Raw genomic sequence first — 8,030 nt, 5'->3', positions numbered from 1 at the left:
ATCGGAAGCTCCCCGTGGCCATTCGATGAGAAGAGCCATTGCTTGTGTGAGCAAGGACGAATGCAACCTCGGATTCCAAACAAAATCAACGACATCGGATCTATATATAAGAGCGGAATGAAGCAGCAGCCCGTTTGCGATGCGCGGCTCCCCAAAGTTGCTATTCTTTCTCACTCCATCGGGGCACAAATGCGGGAGTTGTTCGACAGCGGTCGTCGTTCCAATGGTGTCATTGCGGCGAAATTTGTTCACAGCTAAGATTGGTTTTTGTGAGAGAAGGGTATGAAACCACATCCCGATTGCTACGCGGGAGCTCCCTAAGGTCGCCTCTGTGCCAACTCGATCGGCACAACATTGGGAATGGTTCGACAGTGGTTGTCGTTCCAATGTGTCATCGGGGGATGTCTTGGAAAGTGGTCTTTCTTTCAAGCGCGAGCTCGCGTCTAGCACTTGGGTTGTGCGTCGCGTCACAAGTGAATGGGGGATGTCTTGGAAAGTGGTCTTTCTTTCAAGGGCGAGCTCGCGTCTAGCACTTGGATTGTGCGTCGCGTCACAAGTGAATGGGGAGTGAATGGGGAGATCTCTCTGTGAACAGCGGCATGGTTGATTGCAAGAGAAAATTGACTTAGTCGGAGCCATTGGCCTCGGGCCATTGTGATGGCCTCGCAATTTCTCTTTAATTGCAACCTATGTTTGCGCAGTAGCAGAGTTTGCATGTAAGATGGGCCTTGTTCTCGAGAGTTCCAGGAGATGACCTCCGGAACTTTTGGATTGGGCCCCTTCAAGGTGAAATTCATCCAGTTGATCGGATGAGCTTGATGACCATTTCAGTCCCTCGGCTCCATGAACTCACATCTCGTAACCGATGACAATCTTTTGCTCCTCTGCCGACCTCATAAAAAATTGGGTCGTGAATGGCTATTTGGTAGGAATTTTAAAGGATTTGGATTTTTAAGGCGGATGTCGGTGTGTTCGCTAATTTCTAATGCAGAGCGAGCCTCGCACTAATAGCTTATATAGGAGAGGTGGTTGCCGCGAGCCTCTCCCGTGCCCCTCTCATTGATTCAACGCCGGTGTCAAGGCGGATGGATATGTCGGATTTTGAAACGGTGGACGCCGACGTTGAATCAATTAGAGGGGCATGAAGCCCACCCTGGATGTGCTATTCCTCGACTCTCCTTTAGATCATGTTTTCTTGTCACTCAGCTGGCGCAATTTCGGAAAAAGGTTTGGCAGCGGTTGCCATCCCTCACCGCGTCTACTTGGTGATTTTAAAACTCGATCTAAAACGGGAGCCCTCGCCTAGCACCTCCGTCCGGTGTTGCTCGGGTATTGCAAAAAATTATGCCAACGGCGCGAATCCCCCAATGAATGCCTACGCTTGGACCCTCTCTTAGATCACCTTCTTTGATCTCTCGACCGACGCAACTACGGAAGAGACTTGGCAGTGGTTGCCATTCTACAGCGCGTCTGTTCAGCGATTTCGAAGTTGATCTAATGGCGAGCCCTTGTCTCTACCCATGAGGTGGGAGCTTGGCGCTCTAGCAAAATTTTTTGCGTGCCTATCGCAGCTACAAGGGGAGAGGTGGTTGCCGCGAGCCTCTCCCGTGCCCCCCTCATTGATTCAACGCCGCTGTCAGGGCGGATGGATATGTCAGATTGTGAAACGGTGGACGCCGACGTTGAATCAATTAGAGGGGCATGAAGCCCACCCTCGAGGGTGCTATTCCTGGACTCTCCTTTAGATCACGTTTTCTTGTCACTCAGCTGGCGCAATTTTGGAAAAAGGTTTGGCAGCGGTTGCCAGCCCTCACCGCGTCTACTTGGTGATTTTAAAACTCGATCTAAAATGGGAGCCCTCGTCTAGCACCTCCGTCCGGTGTTGCTCGGGTATTGCATAAATTTATGCCATCGGCGCGAATCCCCAAACGAATGCCCTACGCTTGGACCCTCTCTTAGATCACCTTCTTCGATCACTCGACCGACGCAACTACGGAAGAGACTTGGCAGCGGTTGCCATTCTACAGCGCGTCTGTTCAGCGATTTCGAAGTTGATCTAATGGCGAGCCCTTGTCTCTAGCCATGAGGTGGGTGCTTGGCGCTCTAGCAAAATTTTTTGCATGCCTATCGCGGCTACAACGGGAGAGGTGGTTGCCACGAGCCTCTCCCGTGCTCCCCTCATTGATTCAACGCCGCTGTCAGGGCGGATGGATATGTCGGATTTTGAAACGGTGGACGCCGACGTTGAATCAATTAGAGGGGCATGAAGCCCACCCTCGAGGGTGCTATTCCTGGACTCTCCTTTAGATCATGTTTTCTTGTCACTCAGCTAGCGCAATTTCGGAAAAAGGTTTGGCAGCGGTTTCCAGCCCTCACCGCGTCTACTTGGTGATTTTAAAACTCGATCTAAAACGGGAGTCCTCGTCTAGCACCTCACTCCGGTGTTGCTCGGGTATTGCATAAATTTATGCCATCGGCGCGAATCCCCCAATGAATGCCTACATGCTTGGACCCTCTCTTAGATCACCTTCTTCGATCACTCGACCGACGCAACTACGGAAGAGACTTGGCAGCGGTTGCCATTCTACAGCGCGTCTGTTCAGCGATTTCGAAGTTGATCTAATGGCGAGCCCTTGTCTCTAGCCATGAGGTGGGTGCTTGGCGCTCTAGCAAAATTTTTTGCGTGCCTATCGCGGCTACAAGGGGAGAGGTGGTTGCCGCGAGCCTCTCCTGTGCCCTCCTCATTGATTCAACACCGCTGTCAGGGCGGATGGATATGTCAGATTTTGAAACGGTGGACGCCGACGTTGAATCAATTAGAGGGGCATGAAGCCCACCCTCGAGGGTGCTATTCCCTGACTCTCCTTTAGATCATGTTTTCTTGTCACTCAGCTGGCGCAATTTCGGAAAAAGGTTTGGCAGCGGTTGCCAGCCCTCACCGCGTCTACTGGGTGGTTTTAAAACTCGATCTAAAACGGGAGCCCTCGTCTAGCACCTCCGTCCGGTGTTGCTCGGGTATTGCATAATTTTTTGCTATTGGCACGAATTACCCAACGAATCCCTAGCCTCGAACTCTCTCTTAGATCACCTTCTTCGATCACTTGACCGACGCAATTATGGAAGAGGCTTGGCAGTGGTTGCCATTCCACAGTGCGTCTGTTCAGCGATTTCAAAGTTGATCTACTAATGGCGAGCCCTTGTCTAGCCATGAGGTGGGTGCTTTGGGCTCTAGCAATTTTTTGTGTGCCTATCGCGGCTTACAATGGGAGCTTTGATAACAAAAGTTCTCGGCGACCCTCCCCAATAGAAATCAGTGCTGGTGTTCGCGAAAGACACGTTATTCGGATTTTTGGAATATTGGAACCAGCATCGTTTCTATTGGGAGGGCCGTGAAGCCATCCCGATTTTGCTATGCGAGGGCTCTCTCCCCAGAGTCATTCTCTACGCAACAACTTCTTTGGCACAAAATTTTCATAACGGTTTGGCATCGGTTGTCGTTCCAATGGTGCCGTTGTGGTGGTTGCCTGGGCAGCGATCTGAAGGGCGACCCGTCGTCTAGCAGTTGGCCTGCGCATCACGAGTGACAAGGGAGCCTTTGTTATCGGAAGCTCCCCGTGGCCATTCGATTAGAAGAGCCATTGCTTGTTTGAGCAAGGACGAATGCAGCCTCGGATTCCAAACGAAATCAACGATTTTGGATCTATATAAGAGCGGAATGAAGCAGTAGCACAGCCCGTTTGCTATGCGCGGCTCCCCAAAGTTGCTCTTCTTTCTCACTCCATTGCCACAATTTCGGGAGTTGTTCGACAGCGGTTGTCGTTCCAATGTGTCATTGCGGTGATCTGGAGAGCGATGCTAAGGGCGGGAGCTTGTGTCTAGAATTTGGGATATGTTTGTGCGAGCGAGCAGGGGAGCTTCTCTTATCGGAACCTCTCCGTGGCCTTTGAATATATAGACCCAGTGCCGACGATATCGATGGATGCGAGCCCTTGGATTCCAAATTTGTCCACAGCTAACATTGGTTTTTGTGAGAGATGGGCACGAAAGCACATCCCGATTGCTACGCGGGAGCTCCCTAAGGTCGCCTCTTTGCCAACTCGATCGGCACAACATTGGGAGTGGTTCGACAGCGGTTGACGTTCCAATGTGTCATCGGGGGATGTCTTGGAAAGTGGTCTTTCTTTCAAGGGCGGTCTCGCGTCTAGACCTTGGATTGTGCGTCGCGTCACAAGTGAATGGGGAGATCTCTCTATGAACGGCGGCATGGTGATTGCAAGAGAAAATTGACTTAGTCGGAGCCATTGGCCTCGGGCCATTGTGACGGCCTCGCAATTTCTCTTTAATTGCAACCTATGTTTGCGCAGTAGCAGAGTTTGCATGTAAGATGGGCCTTGTTCTCGAGAGTTCCAGGAGATGACCTCCGGAACTTTTGGATTGGGCCCCTTCAAGGTGAAATTCATCCAGTTGATCGGATGAGCTCGATGACCATTTCAGTCCCTCGGCTCCATGAACTCACATCTCCTAACCGATGACGATCTTTTGCTCCTCTGCCGACCTCATAAAAAATTGGGTCATGAATGGCTGTTTGGTAGGAATTTTAAAGGATTTGGATTTTTAAGGCGGATGTCGTTGTGTTCGCTAATTTCTAATGCAAAGCGAGCCTCGCACTAATAGCTTATATAGGAGAGGTGGTTGCCGCGAGCCTCTCCCGTGCCCCCCTCATTGATTCAACGCCGGTGTCAAGGCAGATGGATATGTCAGATTTTGAAACGGTGGACGCCGACGTTGAATCAATTAGAGGGGCATGAAGCCCACCCCGGATGTGCTATTCCTCGACTCTCCTTTAGATCATGTTTTCTTGTCACTCAGCTGGCGCAATTTCAGAAAAAGGTTTGGCAGCGGTTGCCATCCCTCACCGCGTCTACTTGGTGATTTTAAAACTCGATCTAAAATGGGAGCCCTCGTCTAGCACCTCCGACCGGTGTTGCTCGGGTATTGCATAAAATTATGCCATCGGCGCGAATCCCCCAACGAATGCCTACGCTTGGACCCTCTCTTAGATCACCTTCTTCGATCACTCCACCGACGCAACTACGGAAGAGACTTGGCAGCGGTTGCCATTCTACAGCGCGTCTGTTCAGCGATTTCGAAGTTGATCTAATGGCGAGCCCTTGTCTCTAGCCATGAGGTGGGTGCTTGGCGCTCTAGCAAAATTTTTTGCGTGCCTATCGCGGCTACAATGGGAGAGGTGGTTGCCGCGAGCCTCTCCCATGCCCCCCTCATTGATTCAACGCCGCTGTCAGGGCGGATGGATATGTCGGATTTTGAAAAAAGGTGGACGCCGACGTTGAATCAATTAGAGGGGCATGAAGCCCACCCTCGAGGGTGCTATTCCTGGACTCTCCTTTAGATCATGTTTTCTTGTCACTCAGCTGGCGCAATTTCGGAAAAAGGTTTGGCAGCGGTTGCCAGCCCTCACCGCGTCTACTCGGTGATTTTAAAACTCGATCTAAAACGGGAGCCCTCGTCTAGCACCTCCGTCCGGTGTTGCTCGGGTATTGCATAAATTTATGCCATCGGCGCGAATCCCCCAACGAATGCCTACGCTTGGACCCTCTCTTAGATCACCTTCTTCGATCACTCGACCGACGCAACTACGGAAGAGACTTGGCAGCGGTTGCCATTCTACAGCGCGTCTGTTCAGCGATTTCGAAGTTGATCTAATGGCGAGCCCTTGTCTCTAGCCATGAGGTGGGTGCTTGGCGCTCTAGCAAAATTTTTTGCGTGCCTATCACGGCTACAAGGGGAGAGGTGGTTGCCGCGAGCCTCTCCCGTGCCCCCCTCATTGATTCAACGCCGCTGTCAGGGCGGATGGATATGTCGGATTTTGAAACGGTGGACGCCGACGTTGAATCAATTAGAGGGGCATGAAGCCCACCCTCGAGGGTGCTATTCTTGGACTCTCCTTTAGATCACGTTTTCTTGTCACTCAGCTGCCACAATTTCGGAAAAAGGTTTGGCAGCGGTTGCCAGCCCTCACCGCGTCTACTCGGTGATTTTAAAACTCGATCTAAAACGGGAGCCCTCGTCTAGCACCTCCGTCTGGTGTTGCTCGGGTATTGCATAAATTTATGCCATCGGCGTGAATCCCCCAACGAATGCCTACGCTTCGACCCTCTCTTAGATCACCTTCTTCGATCACTCAACCGACGCAACTACGGAAGAGACTTGGCAGCGGTTGCCATTCTACAGCGCGTCTGTTCAGCGATTTCGAAGTTGATCTAATGGCGAGCCCTTGTCTCTAGCCATGAGGTGGGTGCTTGGCGCTCTAGCAAAATTTTTTGCATGCCTATCGCGGCTACAAGGGGAGAGGTGGTTACCGCGAGCCTCTCCCGTGCCCCCCTCATTGATTCAACGCCGCTGTCAGGGCGGATGGACATGTCAGATTTTGAAACGGTGGACGCCGACGTTGAATCAATTAGAGGGGCATGAAGCCCACCCTCGAGGGTGCTATTCCTGGACTCTCCTTTAGATCATGTTTTCTTGTCACTCAGCTGCTGCAATTTCGGAAAAAGGTTTGGCAACGGTTGCCAGCCCTCACCGCGTCTACTCGGTGATTTTAAAACTCAATCTAAAACGGGAGCCCTCGTCTAGCACCTCCGTCCGGTGTTGCTCGGGTATTGCATAAATTTATGCCATCGGCGCGAATCCCCCAACGAATGCCTACGCTTGGACCCTCTCTTAGATCACCTTCTTCGATCACTCCACCGACGCAACTACGGAAGAGACTTGGCAGCGGTTGCCATTCTACAGCGCGTCTGTTCAGCGATTTCGAAGTTGATCTAATGGCGAGCCCTTATCTCTAGCCATGAGGTGGGTGCTTGGTGCTCTAGCAAAATTTTTTGCGTGCCTATCGCGGCTACAAGGGGAGAGGTGGTTGCCGCGAGCCTCTCCCGTGCCCCCCTCATTGATTCAACGCCGCTGTCAGGGCGGATGGAGATGTCGGATTTTGAAACGGTGGACGCCGACGTTGAATCAATTAGAGGGGCATGAAGCCCACCCTCGAGGGTGCTATTCTTGGACTCTCCTTTAGATCACGTTTTATTGTCACTCAGCTTGCGCAATTTCAGAAAAAGGTTTGGCAGCGGTTGCCAGCCCTCACCGCGTCTACTTGGTGATTTTAAAACTCGATCTAAAACGGGAGCCCTCATCTAGCACCTCCGTCCGGTGTTGCTCGGGTATTGCATAAATTTATGCCATCGGTGCGAATCCCCCAACGAATGCCTACGCTTGGACCCTCTCTTAGATCACCTTCTTCGATCACTCGACCGACGCAACTACGGAAGAGACTTGGCAGTGGTTGCCATTCTACAGCGCGTCTGTTCAGCGATTTTGAAGTTGATCTAATGGCGAGCCCTTGTCTCTAGCCATGAGGTGGGTGCTTGGTGCTCTAGAAAAATTTTTTGCTTGCCTATCGCGGCTACAACAGGAGAGGTGGTTGCCGCGAGCCTCTCCCGTGCTCCCCTCATTCATTCAATGCCACTGTCAGGGCGGATGGATATGTCAGATTTTGAAAAAAGGTGGACGCCGACGTTGAATCAATTAGAGGGGCATGAAGCCCACCCTCGAGGGTGCTATTCCTGGACTCTCCTTTAGATCATGTTTTCTTGTCACTCAGCTGGCGCAATTTCGGAAAAAGGTTTGGCAGCGGTTGCCAGCCCTCACCGCGTCTACTCGATGATTTTAAAACTCGATCTAAAACGGGAGCCCTCGTCTAGCACCTCCGTCCGGTGTTGCTCGGGTATTGCATAAATTTATGCCATCGGCGCGAATCCCCCAACGATTGCCTACGCTTGGACCCTCTCTTAGATCACCTTCTTCGATCACTCGACCGACGCAACTACGGAAGAGACTTGGCAGCGGTTGCCATTCTACAGTGCGTCTGTTCAGCGATTTCGAAGTTGATCTAATGGCGAGCCCTTGTCTCTAGCCATGAGGTGGGTGCTTGGCGCTCTAGCAAAATTTTTTGC

The sequence above is a fragment of the Cupressus sempervirens genome, chromosome 2 (assembly GCF_028749045.1).
Source record: "Cupressus sempervirens isolate cs-2001-9-10 chromosome 2, ASM2874904v1, whole genome shotgun sequence".
NCBI classification, from domain to species: domain Eukaryota; kingdom Viridiplantae; phylum Streptophyta; class Pinopsida; order Cupressales; family Cupressaceae; genus Cupressus; species Cupressus sempervirens.
The sequence above is the reverse complement of the archived record's forward strand: the minus strand, read 5'-3'. Positions refer to the sequence as shown.